Raw genomic sequence first — 19,664 nt, 5'->3', positions numbered from 1 at the left:
AAACAAAAGGAGAAGGAGAAAGAAAGGGAGAAAGACAATGACAATCAGAGAGAGATGGAATTAAGAGATCAGCAACAGAAAGAGATGGAGAGAGAAAAGATGATTATGAGAGAAAGGGAGGAAGCAGGAAGAAGAAAGGAGGGGCAGAAAAATATTTTGGGGGAAGTTGAGGGACAGAATGAACTGGAGATAGAACAGGAGAGAGAGATGGAAGAAAAGCAGGAAGTGATTAAGGAAGCAGAGGAAGAGTACAGGGAAAGAGAAGAGAGAGGAAAGGAAGTAAGCATGAAGAAACATGTAGTAGTTAATGTTAAAGCAAAAGCACGGGAAGTCTTCAATAGGCGTAAAGAGAGGAGGTTAGAAGTGTTGAAGGGGGAACGAGAACACATAGAAAGAGGACAACAAATCAGGAGGGAGAAGGAGGAAAGACGGCTGGAGATGGAAAGAAAACAGGAGAGGGCAAGACAACAAGAGGAGCAGGATAAAAAACAAGAGATTGAAATTGCTAGACAGAAAGAAATGTTGAGACTAAGAGAGGAGGAGAGGCAGAGAGAGGATGAGAGAGAGGAGCAGAGAAAGAGAGCCATTGAAGGCCATTTATCTTTAATCAGAGAGAGAGAAAATATAATACAGGCAAAAAAAAGAGAGGAGATGGTGGAAGAGGAAAGAAGGGAGATCCTTGAGTACAAGAGGGGTGACTTAGAGGAGGAGGAGAAGGAAGATGACAAGGAGGACATTCTCCCACCTGATAATAGTATCCGAAGGAGAGCTGTGGGCTGGGTGAACAAGAAGTGGGAGAAGAGGAACCTCAAAAAGATAGAGAGAACCTGTCAGAGAGAAGCTGAGGAGGGCCATAAGATCGTCCACATAGGTAAGACCTGTTTTCCCTCTGCTTATGACATCATCCTCTGTAGTCTCCTCTACACACATACGTTCCACACCAGTCATCATGTTGCATCATTGTTTCAATATAAAACTACTGTCCAAAATGGTCAGGCTGATCTGGTATCAACTTAAATGTAATGTACACAGGGAATTTAGAATGGAAAACTCAACTGGATCTCAATGACCCTGGTCTAAAGTAGTGCATCATAGCCTTTTGAGGCCCTAAGAAACATTTTGTTCAGGTTTTTGACAACATTTCCTCCCAATCTACACTTTGCAACGGGGCGTAGAGAACATATTGCGTTTTTTAAAGTTTGCTGCAATTCTACACATTTTCCCATGGGGCAGAGAGAAGAATTAGCCGTTTTGAAATCTATTTCCTTCAATTCTACACATTTTGCCATGACTTATGGCATGTTAAGATAATATCTGAATGAAATTGACTAACAAAATTAATGGGGGCTCACTGTAGTTCAAGGCCCCTGGGTAATTTGACCCAAAAAGTTTTTTGGGGGGTCAGGGGGCCCCTAGTTGCCATGGGGCCCTAAGCAATCGCATATGCCCTGGCACTTTACAAAGAATAGGTGCCATTTGGGACTCGTGTTAAACTTTGGGTCAGGTCAATTCGGGATGGGAATTATTTAAATGTATTAACAAATTCCATGCCATGCTCAAATGAGAAGAGTAAAGAATCATTGAGATCCAACTGGGTTTTCTATTCTTCATTCCCTGTGTCCATTACATTTAAGTTGACACCAGATCCACTAAGTTGAATGAGAACTCTACTTCTTCTCCCCTTCCAGTCATCCCTGGACCCATAAGGATAACCATGACCCGGGCAGAGAGAGAGAGGGAGAAGAGGAAGGAGCTGCTGAAGGCTGAGGAGAGAAGGAAGAAGATGGAGGATTTCAATAAGCAGTGGAGAGAGCGGTCCCTGCTTAAAAAACAGACTCATGAACAACTGAAGGAGGAGAGGGAGAGGATGAAGGAAAACTACCTGGAGCAGATGAATCTGGAGGCTGATGCTCAAATCAACACCCGGTGTCTAACCACCCAACACAGCCACGATTACAACCACGGTCAGGAGTTGCCCGGATGGGCCACAGGCCAGCAGGTAAGCCAAGATCCCACTGGATCTGCAGATGGCCACCAGGAAAGGCCAAGGAGGCAACAGGCATGGGCAGAGAACCAGGAGGGGAGTTCAGAGAACCAGCAGGAGGGGCCAGAGAACCAACAGGAGGGGCCAGACAGGCAGCAGCTAGAAGCTCCAGAAGAGGTTGAAACATCAGAGCCAACCTCCAAGAACAAGAAAAAGCCAAGCATCTGGAAGAAAATTAGGATGGGGTAAAGAATGTTTAAACATCTATTCATGTTTTACACTGTTAATATATACATTTTATCACTTTAAAAAGTGACATTATCCAAATGTGAGGGTTTAGTGTACATGCAACACACATGTAAATATATAGATACTTACCTGTCTCTGTGGTCTTACAGCCTTCCTGATGTGCTGTCTGCCTAGAGCTGGAACTCGATGAAGCCACAGTTCCACTGAGGTTACGTTGGTAATTAAAAGTGTCGCCCAATAATTCCTCCTCCTCTTGAAGTCATCAAGCCACATTTCCTCCTCAAAACATTATAGTCTCCTCAAGCCAGCAAGTATCCTCTTTATCAGGCAACAAACCATCTAAGGTCAGTGACCCTCCTCCCCAGAACAGAGACTCTCATCTTTATCCTAGTTAAATTCATCTCTGATCACCACCTCTACAGTCCTAGAAAATATCCCCAAAATGGAAATGGTTTCAACAGAAGTCCTCCCCTCAGACCAGTGGCTCCACAGACCAGAGTTTCTCATCTTTATTCAAGTTGAATGCAACTCTGATCATTTCCACCACCTCTCCTGTTAAGGGGAGGTGCTGAAAAGGAGGTCTGGGAGGAGGTCTGCAGGTAGCCTGGACCGGACCGGTAGCAGCTAAGTTGCTGGCTCCATCCCCGGGCAGAGCTGCTCAAGTCAGGCCACTGATGTTTGATGATGTCATTTTTGTTATCAAATTTATTAAAAAACAATATTGTTGTTACGGTGTGGATTGTTTTGTTATTTATTAGAATTTAAACATCCAGTAGTCATGGTAGATGTTAGACTTTCAATGAAACACCTAACATTCCATCAGTTTGATACAATGTGTGACATGTTATATTAGAGAGGAGTCCTCTATACACATCTATTCTAGACCATAGGATAAATATCAGATTGAAATAGCTTCTCTAAGAATCTGAGGAGAGAGCAACAGTAGACCCATCGTTAGCTCTCCCACCTCCAGTTCAGTACTCGGGTCATTCCACCTTTTGGGGAGTGTAACTTTTATTTCACCTAATTCTAACATTCTGTCATAAAGAGCACATGTTCAACTTAATATAAAACATGTTTTCCATCTCAACAGTAACAAATACATACTATAGCAAGTGCCTATTAAGGAAAAGCACCTTTAGTAAATCAGTTTTCTCTGTGAGAGCTTCCCATGTCTGGAATACACTGCCATCAGACACACATAACTGCACCACATATCACACTTTCACAAAATGCATGAAGACATGGCTAAAGGTCAATCAGATTTGTTAACATAGTCCCTAGCTGTGTGTTGCTGCTTTCCATGTCTGTTGTCTGTAGCTTGTGAGGTGTGGAAACACTTTGTTGCTTTTATGAATTTTGTCTTGCTGCTTTTTGTTCTATGTTGCTCTGTCTGTATGCTACGTCTTGCTTGTCCTATGTTTCTCTGTCTGTATGCTACGTCTTGCTTGTCCTATGTTGCTCTGTCTGTATGATATGTCTTGCTTGTCCTATGTTTCTCTGTCTGTATGCTACGTCTTGCTTGTCCTATGTTGCTCTGTCTGTATGATATGTCTTGCTTGTCCTATGTTACTATTGTCTATATTGTAATTGTTTTTAATAACCTGCCCAGGGACTGCGGTTGAAAATTAGCCGGCTGGCTAAAACCGTCACTTTTACTGAAATGTTGATTAATGTCCCTGTAAAAATAAACTAAACTCAAACTCTTCTAAAAAGGGGTTCCAACAGGGTTCTTGGCTGTCACCAAAGGAAAATACTTTTTGCTTCCAGGTAGAACCCTCTGTGGAATGGAATCCAAAAGTGTTCTACCTCGGCACAGAAGGGGTTCTACCTGGAACCAAAAAGGGTTCTCTTATGGGGACAGAGGAATAATCTGTTTAGGTTGTAGAAAGCACCTTGTTCTTAGTGTAGGTCTATATTGCAGTGGTGGTTCAGTGGTTTTCTGTAATAAAATCAATGGTTCATTGGTGGTGGGGAGTTAAGATGATCTGAAATAATATGAAACATCCCCACTTTTAGCCCACATTTATAAGCAGGCAAAGTAACCTCCTATAAGTGCTGAGGCATGTGTGATCACTCAACATTGACAGGACCGACAGAAAAAGACATGCTCACATGCAAACAAAAGACAACATGTGTCTAGCTTGCACCGTTATGCAATTATTAAGAGACTAGATACAAACAGCTAATCCTGGCTACCAATGTTCTAGCATTCATTTATTGAAGATAGCCAGTGGTGTAAAGTACTTAAGTACAACTACTTTAAAGTACTTCTTAAGTCGTTTTTGGGGGGGGGTATCTGTACTGTATTTTACTATTTATATTGTTGCCAACTTTTACTTTTACTTCCCTAAATTCCTAAAGAAAATAATGTACTTTTTACTCCATACATTTTCCCTGACACCAAAAAGTAGTTTTTATTACATTTTGACAGGAAAATGGTCCCATTTACACACTTATCAAGAGAACTTCCTCGGTCACCCCTACTGCCTCTGAAGGGATCAAGATGGCGTCTGAAATTTCTGTACTTCTTTTCAACAACGTTTTAGATCCTATTTGTTTTATTTTCTAACAAAGACTAAGTTTAGTTCAGGTAATATTTGTAAATATGTGATGTCACGAGAAAATGTGTTAATATTTCTACAAAAATAGCATTTGATGCTAACCAAATTTAGCTTGGCTAAGCACTAGCTAGCTCTAGGCTAGTTTATCTCAGTCTGATAGCTTAATATAATGGTTGTAGCAACATTTAGCACAGGCCTCCAGTAATGTATAGCTCTTTCCAAATTGACACTGATAGTACAGTGAGTTATATATAATGTGAATGTGTAGATTGTATTTTATTTTACCTTTATTTAACTAGGCAAGTCAGTTAAGAACAAATTCTTATTTTCAATGACGGCCTAGGAACAGTGGGTTAACTGCCTGTTCAGGGGCAGAACGACAGATTTGTACCTTGTCAGCTCGGGGGTTTGAACTTGCAACTTTCCAGTTACTAGTCCAACACTCTAACCACTAGGCTACACTGCCGCCCCAGATGTGTTTGATACTGGAGTATGAAATGTGGAGATGTAATGCAATAATAGTTGTAATGGATACTTGGTTTTGATAACCAAAAAGATGAACAAAAGAGAACAGTATTTGAATACATCTTGGAGAATTCCTACTACTGAACACTAGTAACGTTTTTCCGTCTCATCATTTTACCCTGTTAATTCAGGTTTATAATCTGCTGACCACGTCCCAGTCCGAGGCGTGTAACATATGTCAACAGGTGTCAAGGACTTGAAAGTTACAGAAATTGAGTTAACTGTTAGGACAAGGGATAACAATTAAATGAAATCCAGATCCTCAAACCTCACTTAGATGACTGCATTGATAGAATTGTCTCTGCTGCTTACGTTAGTAAATTGGATTTGCTAAAAGGTTATTGGCAGGCGCCTCTGAACTCTCGAGCTTCTGACATCTCAGCTTTCGTTACGCCTGATAACTTCATACAATATACTGTGATGCCCTTTGGAATGTGTCATGCACCTGCTACTTTTCAGTGCCTGGTTAACATTGTGTTCACGGATGTGCCAAATTGTACTGCTTACCTTGACAATGTGGTGATTAATTCGTCAACTTGGTCTTATCATCTCGCCACCTTGAAAAGTGTGTTTCAGTGGTTGGAGAATGCTTCTTTAACCCTCAATTTGGCCAAGTGTGAGTTTGGGAAGGCTACTGTGGCTTACTTGGGGACGCAGGTGGGACGAGGTCAAGTGTGCCAAATAACTGGCAAAGTGGAAGCAATTGTTGCTTTTCCTGCTCTCACGACTTGTCGCCAGTTGTGCAGATTCCTGGGGATGGTAGGGTACTATCGTACGTTCTGTAAGAATGTTTAGATGGTAGTAGTTCCCCTTACATCTCTGCTTAGTCCCAAAGTACCATTTCAGTGGTCCAAGGAATGTAACTATGCTTTTGTGTCACGTTCTGACCTTCGTTTCCTTTGTTTTGTCTTCATTTAGTATGGTCAGGGCGTGAGTTGTGGTGGGCAGTCTGTGTTTTTCTCTGCCAGAACCGTCAGCCAGTCCTGAGCTGCCCCTCAGTCCTGAGCTGCCCCTCAGTCAAATCAAATCAAATCAAATCAAATTTTATTTGTCACATACACATGGTTAGCAGATGTTAATGCGAGTGTAGCGAAATGCTTGTGCTTCTAGTTCCGACAATGCAGTAATAACCAACAAGTAATCTAACTAACAATTCCAAAACTACTGTCTTGTACACAGTGTAAGGGGATAAAGAATATGTACATAAGGATATATGAATGAGTGATGGTACAGAGCAGCATAGGCAAGATACAGTAGATGGTATCGAGTACAGTATATACATATGAGATGAGTATGTAAACAAAGTGGCATAGTTAAAGTGGCTAGTGATACATGTATTACATAAGGATACAGTCGATGATATAGAGTACAGTATATACGTATGCATATGAGATGAATAATGTAGGGTAAGTAACATTATATAAGGTAGCATTGTTTAAAGTGGCTAGTGATATATTTACATCATTTCCCATCAATTCCCATTATTAAAGTGGCTGGAGTTGAGTCAGTGTCAGTGTGTTGGCAGCAGCCACTCAATGTTAGTGGTGGCTGTTTAACAGTCTGATGGCCTTGAGATAGAAGCTGTTTTTCAGTCTCTCGGTCCCAGCTTTGATGCACCTGTACTGACCTCGCCTTCTGGATGATAGCGGGGTGAACAGGCAGTGGCTCGGTGGTTGATGTCCTTGATGATCTTTATGGCCTTCCTGTGACATCGGGTGGTGTAGGTGTCCTGGAGGGCAGGTAGTTTGCCCCCGGTGATGCGTTGTGCAGACCTCACCACCCTCTGGAGAGCCTTACGGTTGAGGGCGGAGCAGTTGCCGTACCAGGCGGTGATACAGCCCGCCAGGATGCTCTCGATTGTGCATCTGTAGAAGTTTGTGAGTGCTTTTGGTGACAAGCCGAATTTCTTCAGCCTCCTGAGGTTGAAGAGGCGCTGCTGCGCCTTCTTCACAATGCTGTCTGTGTGAGTGGACCAATTCAGTTTGTCTGTGATGTGTATGCCGAGGAACTTAAAACTTGCTACCCTCTCCACTACTGTTCCATTGATGTCCTGAGCTGCCCCTCAGTCCTGAGCTGCCCCTCAGTCCGGAGCTGCCCCTCAGTCCTGAGCTGCCCCTCAGTCCGGAGCTGCCCCTCAGTCCTGAGCTGCCCCTCAGTCCTGAGCTGCCCCTCAGTCCGGAGCTGCCCCTCAGTCCTGAGCTGCCCCTCAGTCCCGGAGCTGCCCCTCAGTCCGGAGCTGCCCCTCAGTCCTGAGCTGCCCCTCAGTCCTGAGCTGCCCCTCAGTCCTGAGCTGCCCCTCAGTCCTGAGCTGCCCCTCAGTCCGGAGCTGCCCCTCAGTCCGGAGCTGCCCCTCCGTCCGGAGCTGCCCCTCAGTCCGGAGCTGCCCCTCAGTCCGGAGCTGCCCCTCAGTCCGGAGCTGCCCCTCAGTCCAGTGGGGCCCTTTAGTGGGGTTGCCAGTCCTAGGTCGGTGGCGAGGGTCGCCGCTTTAAAGAGGCCACAGAGGCGGGCGAAGAGGCGCACCAGAACTTTGGTGAAGTGGGGTCCACGTCCTGCACCAGAACCGCCACCGCAGACAGACGCTCACCCAGACCCTCCCCTATAGGTTCAGGTTTTGCGGCCGGAGTCTGCACCTTTGGGGGGGGGGGGGGGGGGGTACTGTCACGTTCTGACCTTTATTTAGTATGGTCAGGGTGTGAGTTGGGGTGGGCAGTCTGTGTGTTTTTCTATGTTTTTCTATTTCTATGTTTGGCCTGATATGGTTCTCAATCAGAGGCAGCTGTTTATCGTTGTCCCTGAATGAGAACCATATTTAGGTAGCCTGGGTTTCACTGTTGTTTTGTGGGTGTTTGTTTCCTGTGTCAGTCTTTGTGCCACACGGGACTGTTTCGTTAATATTCACTTTGTTATTTTATATTGTGTCATGTTCAGTTTATTCTATTAAAACCTGGACACTTACCACACTGCGTTTTGGCCCGATCCTTGCAAAACCTCTGACGAAGAGGAGGAAATCTGGCGTTACATTTTGAGTCCAAAGCACTACTTGTTAATGCCCCAGTGCTTGCCGCTCCCAACTTTGACAAACCATTTAAGTTGGACGTATACGCTAGTATAGTATAATTTGGTAACGGAATTTCTCCAAACCCAAATGTAAGTGTTGATAATAGTAGTCAGGGGTCTTTATGTCAACATGATTCTGGTTTTATGTAGTTCTGATATTGGACCTTTTAAGACTTTTTCTGCTAATCTTTTCTAAGATCCCTTTTCCATCTGTTTACCCAGAAATCAAAGCCTTCACTGGTTCAAAAATGTATCTAGAATTACATTTACCAAAAATATACACTCTTAGATTTCATTTCACACCCAATTACACATGCTCCTATGAACGTCATAATTGGTGCTTAAATCAAAATCTAATTTTATTGGTCACAACACATGGTTAGTAGATGTTATTGCGAGTCTAGCGAAATGCTTCTGCTTCTAGTTTCGGCAGTGCAGTACAATCTAACAAGTAATATCTAACAATTTCACAACAAATACATAATAGACCATCCTTTTACATGGAAATGCCCTACTGTACCTCTAGAGATACTATCCATCCCCAACTAGTAATAAAGTGGTCGGGCTGGTTGCTACTGGCCTCTCCAGCTTCAGGCTGAATCACACCCATGATGAGAGGAGGTTTACTGGACAAACAGGGAGAAACTACAGTCTGAATCACACCCATGATGAGAGGAGGTTTACTGGACACACAGGGAGAAACTACAGTCTGAATCACACCCATGATGAGAGGAGGTTTACTGGACATACAGGGAGAAACTACAGTCTGAATCACACCCATGATGAGAGGAGGTTTACTGGACACACAGGGAGAAACTACAGTCTGAATCACACCCATGATGAGAGGAGGTTTACTGGACACACAGGGAGAAACTACAGTCTGAATCACACCCATGATGAGAGGAGGTTTACTGGACACACAGGGAGAAACTACAGTCTGAATCACACCCATGTTGAGAGGAGGTTTACTGGACACACAGGGAGATACTACAGTCTGAATCACACCCATGATGAGAGGAGGTTTACTGGACACACAGGGAGAAACTACAGTCTGAATCACACCCATGATGAGAGGAGGTTTACTGGACACACAGGGAGAAACTACAGTCTGAATCACATCCATGATGAGACTACCTTTAAGGCTTAAGGGTTTGGTTAATGTTAGGGTTAAGGTTAGGGTTAAGGTTAGGGTTAAGGTTAGGGTTAAGGTTAGGGTCAGTTTTAGGTTTTGGTCAGACGGGCTGTCAATGGGATGTTGGTCAGAAAAGTCCATTTAGTCTTTCCCTTCTCAAACCTGTCCTCCCCCTAACCAGCTCATATCATGTATTCCACCACCAGCACACCTGATTCACTAATCAGAGGTTTGGATGATTAGTTGACCAGTGGACCAAAGTGGACTGGATCTAGGTGAACTATGTGGAGAGTCTTCCAGGGACAGTACAGTACAGACTGAGAAGCTAACAACAGTGTAGTTTACTCAACTCATTCAAACTATCATGACTATTGTTTAGAGAGAAGATCTGCACAAGGGCATAAAGTTTAAGATATAGCAAGAAAGGACAATATGCAAGGTAGCCAAAGTGGAATCAAAAGTCATAGGCCTAATCATCAATCAAATATGAAATATAAAACCCAAATATAATCTACATATAAAGACAACATGTCATCTACATGTGTTATAGAATAGCTCCCTTCTCACATCCCAGGTCATGTTTGGACTGGAACGGGACAACTCAACGGGCTATGCGCATCTCCCCAATAGCCTACAGACAACTTTCCTGAGTGCAATGTCATTAATGTGACCGATATGTACAGTATAATAAGCAGAGTGAAGAAGGAAAAGATCCCACCTCTGACGCACAGCAGAGACATCGCTGCTGAGATTTCCCCAGGAGCAAGAGTCCCTCAATAATTTAAAAACCACTCATTGCGTTACAATGAATGTCCTCCCCAAACGCTTGTTGCATCGTGAACTATCCTCCCAGTCCCTTGGGAGTTCATCGGATGGATGATGCGCCGCTGCCATTTACTTGGATGAGAAGTTGGACGAACGCTCCTCCAGCTCACGATATGACATGGTGGAGAACTACAGTGTGGTGATGTGTCGTTCACGAACGAACGGCTCTTTCTGAACGGATCTTTTTGTTGAACCTCGGGAACCGAATTGCATCGGTGAAAGAGCCATTCATCTTGCTCTATGATTTGCAAACTGCTACTACTGCTTGTTGAGCTCAGAACAACGTTTTTCTGCAGATAAATTACACCATCATTATCTAAAGGGGGTGAATCCTCACTGCAGAAATAATAAATAGTGGGGAGAGTGGGTCAATCTGGTCCACGAGGATTTATTTCATTGAACTTTAGGCCCATACAAAGACAAATCACACAACATAGACTACCAAATAACCTTAGGCAAAAATACACGAAATAAAAGTCAAGTGAAAATAGTTATAAATGTCTTTATCAATTATGAGTAGCTAAACATTATCGACTTTTGGACACTGATGCGCAGGAGAACCCCTAGCTGTCAATCAAGCAGGCGCGGTGAACGGATTATGACGCTCAAGCGTTTCAAATGACGCAACAATACAGCTCCAGACCAGAGAAAGTTAATGCCGAGGATATTATTCAGTTCAACACTAAAACTGAGGTTTGACACGTGTGATTTGAGGTGAGTCAAATGTTTACAAAAGAGACAATACATTAACCATCCGCTAGCCTACTTAGCCTATAATTCTGTCATGGTAAGATAACACATGTGAAGGTGAACGTTAATGTCTTTGAAATATGTTTTCTTTCTGACATTATATAGCTAGCCTTATAAAATACAATTATTTATAATAGCTTTGTTATTTCTGTTGCTATCAATCACTCCATCTGTGTCTACTCTTCTGTCTGTCTGTCTGTCGGACTATCTAGCCAGCAAATGCCAGAAAGGTTCTTTCACATAGGCTCATATTCACAAAGTCTCATAGAAGGAGTGCTGATCAATAATCAGTTTGGTCTTTTAAATCAAACTGAATACACAAAATATGGATGGATAGGGATGGACAGGAGGCGACCTGATCCTAGATCAGCACTCCTACCCTGAAACACTTTGTGAACACAATCCAGGTGTACTGTGATTATGAAGTTGTGATGAGGTATTATTATATTAGTTGTGCTGATGCATGATGGGTTGTAGGCTAGAGCTTGAGGACTCGACTGAAGACTGTTTCTGAATTCACTGACCTGGTGAGTAAATGTTGTGTACAATGGCACCATCTAGTGACAGAAACATAGAAACACACATTGTTGCTGAACGAAGGCATCTCTTTATTTTCCAGAAATAAAACTTGTAGACCTTTCCTGCAGTCTCTGAGGAGATGGACACCTCTTCTTCTTCTGGACGATCTCCGTCTCCTACTGGGACTGTCTTCTTACCCCCTCCTATCATGTGGAACAGTCTGTAAGTCATTCATCACATAACCTAGCTCTGGTCCAGGGCATTATGTGCGGCTTGCTGAAGGAAGGCTCAGTGTCTGCAAGCTGTACGTAACGCCCTGGACCAGAGTGACACATTACCCACCTCTGGCCATCATGGACAGTCAACTCATCACATTCACGTACTGTAAGTCACAGTTGTGTGATTTGTGTTATTAAAGACAGTTAAATTGAGCAGAAGTTTAATTATTAGTTTAATATTGTAGTAAATTGTCTGAGTTCACTTCCTAAATAATGTGTTGACATTCCTTTGCTCCCAGCTACAAGCAGGCAGAGATGGAGGTTCACTTCCCGAGAGAAGAGAAGAAGACCTGTACAGAGAAGGAAGCCCACATGCTTGAGTTGAGGGGGAAGGATCGAACGATCCGAAACCAGAAGAAGGAGATGGACAGACTTCAAGTGTGCCTCTGGGAGGAGGAAAAGAAGAAGAGGAATGGTGGAACGGAGAAGGACAAGATCATTGAACAATTACAGTCTGAGTCAGACAGTCTCCGAGCCCTTTTAAAAGATGAAAGGAGGAGAAGAAGAGTAGAAAGGGGTATAATGACAGAGTGGAAGGCTGAGATCCTGAGACTGAGGGAGGCAGAGAGCCAGAGAGAGGCAGAGTGCCAGAGGGAGGCAGAGTGCCAGAGAGATGCAGAGAGAGAGAGAGAAGCAGAGAGACAGAGAGAAGCAGAGAGCCAGAGAGATGCAGAGAGACAGAGAGAAGCAGAGAGACAGAGAGAAGCAGAGAGACAGAGAGAAGCAGAGAGACAGAGAGAAGCAGAGAGACAGAGAGCAGCAGAGAGACAGAGGGAAGCAGAGATAGCCACAGAAGCAATGGAGCACCAGAGAAAAATGCAGGAGATCCACAGACTCAAAAAACTGCTGGATCTACTGATGGTGGACCTACAACTGGCCCACGTAAGACATGTCATTGTTATTATTAAAAGGCAGTGTATATTTACCCAGCTGAAAATGAATAGTGGCAGACAGCGGTACGCTAACCCAATGTTAACTTTTATTCCTTTCCTTAACCCTTACCTTAACCTCACTGAAACTATACCTAACCTTTACCTTAACCCAACCCTAGGTCCTGAACCTAACCTTCATTTATCTCAACCCCTATGTCTTTCTTCTGCCGGTTGAATATCCACTCCCTTATTAACGTCATTACTGTTGTTGTTGTTGATAACTGTATCTGTGCAGGTTGTAAATAGCTGCATTAGTGAAGCATCATTTGTAGGAGTAATTTCTACAAGCATAAACATCAGAGGCAACATTGTTGTAACATCACACAAATTGTAATCGGAATTTCTCAAACCCCTAACTGAATGGGTAAGAAGGTTGTGTGTTTGTATTTGAACACATTTTGGACATAATTGATTCCATAAAATGTCTCGTAATTTTTTCAAACAATGATAATACATTAATTGACATTGAATTGTCCAGATGAATTGATCAAAATGACCCTGCTATTGATGTTGTCCAGTGTTTGATTTAATTACCTAGCTCTAGGTTGTATTTCTATGTATCATTCTCTGCAAATCCTTTGAAAGTATGTCTTGGTCATAGATTATCACTAATTTTACCTTTTAAAATGAAGCAAGAGATAGAGAGATTGAGGCTATGGCAGAAAGTCATGGAGGATCAGCGACCAAGACTGGCCTGGAACAACAAACCTATTGAGACAGGAAGAGAGAGGGAAAGAGAGAGGGAAAGAGAGAGAGAAAGGGAGATGGAAAGTGAGAGAAAAGCAGAATTGGAAAGACAAGAAATGAAGAAGAAAGTGGAACAGGCAGAAGAAACGATAAAAGTGTTAGAACGAGAGATTGAGAGATTGAAAGAGATTGAGAAGGAAATCACATTTGAAAGAGAAAGAGACGTGCGTATTGGAGAGAATGAGAAAGTCAAACTGGTTAACGAAAAGGTAAAAGAGTTAGAGAGAGAGGTTGACAGACTGAAAGAAGATATGACAACAAAAGAGATTCAATACAAAATCAAATTTGAAAGAGTGAAAGAAGCGTTTAGAAGACAGAATGAGAGAGTGAAACAGGTTAACCAAAATGTGCTAGTGTTAGACAGAGAGGTTGTGAGAATGAAAGAAGAGATTAGATTGAAAGACGAGACTGAACCAGAGAGAACATTTGATAGAGACAGAGAGAGAGAAAATGATTGGAGACGAAGTGAAGAGGAGATGAAAAATAGAGTGGAGAGAGAGATGGAGATGGAGACAGACCTCATCAATGACAAAAAGACGTCTGAATTGGAGGAAGTCTTCAAGAAAATCAAGGAACAGCGGATAGAATTAGAAAATATGGAAACAGACAAATATAAATGGAAACAGAACCAAATGGACATGGAGGAGAAGATGGAGGGTGAGCACAACAAACAGAAAGAGGTAGAAAGAAAGAGAATGGAGAAAATACTAAAACAGAGACAACAAGAAGATGAGAAGAATAAGGAGATGGAGAGAGGAGAAGAAGAGAGACGCAAACAGAAGAACATAGAGATGGAAAAGGAAGAACGAGAAAGGGAGAAAGAGAGACAGAGGGAGATCAAAAGGAAGAGAATGGAGAAGAGACAGAAAATTATGGAAAGAGAAGAAGAGAGACAGAGAGAGATTGAAGAAGAAAGATGTAAACAGAAGCAAATAGAGATGGAAGAGATAGAACGAGAAAGGGAAAAAGAGAGACAGAGCGAGATCAAAAGGAAGAGAATGGAGAAGACACAGAAAATTATGGAAAGAGAAGAAGAGAGACAGAGAGAGATTGAAGAAGAAAGATGTAAACAGAAGCAAATAGAGATGGAAGAGGAAGAAAGAGAGAGGGAGAAAGAGAGACAGAGAGAGATTGAAAGAGAGATTGAAGAAGAAAGATGTAAACAGAAGCAAATAGAGATGGAAGAGATAGAACGAGAAAGGGAGAAAGAGAGACAGAGCGAGATCAAAAGGAAGAGAATGGAGAAGAGACAGAAAATTATGGAAAGAGAAGAAGAGAGACAGAGAGAGATTGAAGAAGAAAGATGTAAACAGAAGCAAATAGAGATGGAAGAGGAAGAAAGAGAGAGGGAGAAAGAGAGACAGAGGGAGATCAAAAGGAAGAGAATGGAGAAGAGACAGAAAATTATGTTAAGAGAAGAAGAGAGACAGAGAGAGATTGAAAGAGAGATTGAAGAAGAAAGATGTAAACAGAAGCAAATAGAGATGGAAGAAATAGAACGAGAAAGGGAGAAAGAGAGACAGAGCGAGATCAAAAGGAAGAGAATGGAGAATAGACAGAAAATTATGGAAAGAGAAGAAGAGAGACTGAGAGAGATTGAAAGAGAGATTGAAGAAGAAAGATGTAAACAGAAGCAAATAGAGATGGAAGAGGAAGAAAGAGAGAGGGAGAAAGAGAGACAGAGAGAGGTCAAAAGAAAGAGAATGGAGAAGAGACAGAAAAATATGGAAAGAGAAGAAGAGAGACAGAGAGAGATTGAAAGAGAGCATGAAGAAGAAAGAAGTAAACAGAAGCAAATAGAGATGGAAGAGGAAGAAAGAGAAGAAGAGAGACAGAGAGAGATGGGTGAGAAAGAGAGACGACAACAACAAGAGGAGAGACAGAAACAAAAGGAGAAGGAGAAAGAAAGGGAGAAAGACAATGAGAATCAGAGAGAGATGGAATTAAGAGATCAGCAACAGAAAGAGATGGAGAGAGAAAATATGATTATGAGAGAAAGGGAGGAAGCAGGAAGAAGAAAGGAGGGGCAGAAAAATATTTTGGGGGAAGTTGAGGGACAGAATGAACTGGAGATAGAACAGGAGAGAGAGATGGAAGAAAAGCAGGAAGTGATTAAGGAAGCAGAGGAAGAGTACAGGGAAAGAGAAGAGAGAGGAAAGGAAGTAAGCATGAAGAAACATGTAGTAGTTAATGTTAAAGCAAAAGCACGGGAAGTCTTCAATAGGCGTAAAGAGAGGAGGTTAGAAGTGTTGAAGGGGGAACGAGAACACATAGAAAGAGGACAACAAATCAGGAGGGAGAAGGAGGAAAGACGGCTGGAGATGGAAAGAAAACAGGAGAGGGCAAGACAACAAGAGGAGCAGGATAGAAAACAAGAGATTGAAATTGCTAGACAGAAAGAAATGTTGAGACTAAGAGAGGAGGAGAGGCAGAGAGAGGATGAGAGAGAGGAGCAGAGAAAGAGAGCCATTGAAGGCCATTTAGCTTTAATCAGAGAGAGAGAGAATATTTTAGAGGTAAAGAAAAAAGAGGAGATGGCAGAAGAGGAAAGAAGGGAGATCCTTGAGTACAAGAGGGGTGAGTTAGAGGAGGAGGAGAAGGAAGATGACAAGGAGGACATTCTCCCACCTGATAATAGTATCCGAAGGAGAGCTGTGGGCTGGGTAAACAAGAAGTGGGAGAAGAGGAACATCAGAAAGATAGAGAGAACGTATCAGAGAGAGGCTGAGGAGGGCGATAAGATCGTCCACATAGGTAAGACCTGTTTTCCCTCTGCTTATGACATCATCCTCTGTAGTCTCCTCTACACACATACGTTCCACACCAGTCATCATGTTGCATCATTGTTTCAATATAAAACTACTGTCCAAAATGGTCAGGCTGATCTGGTATCAACTTAAATGTAATGTACACAGGGAATTTAGAATGGAAAACTCAACTGGATCTCAATGACCCTGGTCTAAAGTAGTGCATCATAGCCTTTTGAGGCCCTAAGAAACATTTTGTTCAGGTTTTTGACTACATTTCCTCCCAATCTACACTTTGCAACGGGGCGTAGAGAACATATTGCATTTTTTAAGCAAGTTTGCTGCAATTCTACACATTTTCCCATGGGGCAGAGAGAAGAATTAGCCGTTTTGAAATCTATTTCCTTCAATTCTACACATTTTGCCATGACTTATGGCATGTTAAGATAATATCTGAATGAAATTGACTAACAAAATTAATGGGGGCTCACTGTAGTTCAAGGCCCCTGGGTAATTTGACCCAAAAAGTTTTTTTGGGGGGTCAGGGGGCCCCTAGTTGCCATGGGGCCCTAAGCAATCGCATATGCCCTGGCACTTTACAAAGAATAGGTGCCATTTGGGACTCGTGTTAAACTTTGGGTCAGGTCAATTCGGGATGGGAATTATTTAAATTTATTAACAAATTCCATGCCATGCTCAAATGAGAAGAGTAAAGAATCATTGAGATCCAACTGGGTTTTCTATTCTTCATTCCCTGTGTCCATTACATTTAAGTTGACACCAGATCCACTAAGTTGAATGAGAACTCTACTTCTTCTCCCCTTCCAGTCATCCCTGGACCCATAAGGATAACCATGACCCGGGCAGAGAGAGAGAGGGAGAAGAGGAAGGAGCTGCTGAAGGCTGAGGAGAGAAGGAAGAAGATGGAGGATTTCAATAAGCAGTGGAGAGAGCGGTCCCTGCTTAAAAAACAGACTCATGAACAACTGAAGGAGGAGAGGGAGAGGATGAAGGAAAACTACCTGGAGCAGATGAATCTGGAGGCTGATGCTCAAATCAACACCCGGTGTCTAACCACCCAACACAGCCACGATTACAACCACGGTCAGGAGTTGCCCGGATGGGCCACAGGCCAGCAGGTAAGCCAAGATCCCACTGGATCTGCAGATGGCCACCAGGAAAGGCCAAGGAGGCAACAGGCATGGGCAGAGAACCAGGAGGGGAGTTCAGAGAACCAGCAGGAGGGGCCAGAGAACCAACAGGAGGGGCCAGACAGGCAGCAGCTAGATGCTCCAGAAGAGGTTGAAACATCAGAGCCAACCTCCAAGAACAAGAAAAAGCCAAGCATCTGGAAGAAAATTAGGATGGGGTAAAGAATGTTTAAACATCTATTCATGTTTTACACTGTTAATATATACATGTTATCACTTTAAAAAGTGACATTATCCAAATGTGAGGGTTTAGTGTACATGCAACACACATGTAAATATATAGATACTTACCTGTCTCTGTGATGTCTTACAGCCTTCCTGATGTGCTGTCTGCCTAGAGCTGGAACTCGATGAAGCCACAGTTCCACTGAAGTTACGTTGGTAATTAAAAGTGTCGCCCAATAATTCCTCCTCCTCTTTAAGTCATCAAGCCACATTTCCTCCTCAAAACATTATAGTCTCCTCAAGCCAGCAAGTATCCTCTTTATCAGGCAACAAACCATCTAAGGTCAGTGACCCTCCTCCCCAGAACAGAGACTCTCATCTTTATCCTAGTTAAATTCATCTCTGATCACCACCTCTACAGTCCTAGAAAATATCCCCAAAATGGAAATGGTTTAAACAGAAGTCCTCCCCTCAGACCAGTGGCTCCACAGACCAGAGTTTCTCATCTTTATTCAAGTTGAATGCAACTCTGATCATTTCCACCACCTCTCCTGTTAAGGGGAGGTGCTGAAAAGGAGGTCTGGGAGGAGGTCTGCAGGTAGCCTGGACCGGACCGGTAGCAGCTAAGTTGCTGGCTCCATCCCCGGGCAGAGCTGCTCAAGTCAGGCCACGGATGTTTGATGATGTCATTTTGTTATCAAATTTATTAAAAAACAATATTGTTGTTACGGTGTGGATTGTTTTGTTATTTATTAGAATTGAAACATCCAGTAGTCATGGTAGATGTTAGACTTTCAATGAGACACCTAACATTCCATCAGTTTGATACAATGTGTGACATGTTATATTAGAGAGGAGTCCTCTATACACATCTATTTTAGACCATAGGAGAAATATCAGATTGAAATAGCTTCTCTAAGAATCTGAGGAGAGAGCAACAGTAGACGCATCGTTAGCTCTGCCACCTCCAGTTCAGTACTCGGGTCATTCCACCAATTGAGTACCTTTTGGGGAAAACTCCCCCCCAAAATGTTTTAGATGAATGCCAGCAAAGCCACTACACAACACAACACTAAACAATACATTAATTACACTATAACTTTAACAAACGATGCCCACAAACTGTTAGGGTCGACATAAAGCTGTCCCAACAGCAGAGCTTTCTTTACAGCACCATGGAGTCACGGCTTCAATAAGTAGTGAGTGCAGGAGTCAGGCGCAGAGAGCAGGGTAGTTCAAAAGATGTGGATCTTTAATATTCCAACAAAACCATTACATGTTTAAATTTTTTTTCTTTTTTTTTTTCTTCACCTTTATTTAACCAGGTAGGCTAGTTGAGAACACCTTTATTTAACCAGTAGGCTAGTTGAGAACAAGTTCTCATTTACAACTGCGACCTGGCCAAGATAAAGCAAAGCAGTGTGAACAGACAACACAGAGTTACACATGGAGTAAACAATTAACAAGTCAATAACACAGTAGAAAAAAAAGAGAGTCTATATACATTGTGTGCAAAAGGCATGAGGAGGTAGGCGAATAATAAAAATTTTGCAGATTAACACTGGAGTGATAAATGATCAGATGGTCACGTGCAAGTAGAGATACTGGTGTGCAAAAGAGCAGAAAAGTAAATAAATATAAACAGTATGGGGATAGGTAGGTAAATTGGGTGGGCTATTTACCGATAGACTATGTACAGCTGCAGCGATCGGTTAGCTGCTCAGATAGCAGATGTTTGAAGTTGGCGAGGGAGATAAAAGTCTCCAACTTCAGCGATTTTTGCAATTCGTTCCAGTCACAGGCAGCAGAGAACTGGAACGAAAGGCGGCCAAATGAGGTGTTGGCTTTAGGGATGATCAGTGAGATACACCTGCTGGAGCACAAAAACATAGCTTATATGGCTGACTTGCTTCAACAAATGTGGTTTCCACTGACAATTGAGATGTACAAACTATGGCATAAGGGGACAACGAGTGGAC

This window comes from Oncorhynchus clarkii, chromosome 19 (assembly GCF_045791955.1).
Source record: "Oncorhynchus clarkii lewisi isolate Uvic-CL-2024 chromosome 19, UVic_Ocla_1.0, whole genome shotgun sequence".
Lineage (NCBI taxonomy): Eukaryota > Metazoa > Chordata > Actinopteri > Salmoniformes > Salmonidae > Oncorhynchus > Oncorhynchus clarkii.
Note: the sequence above shows the minus strand (reverse complement) of the source record.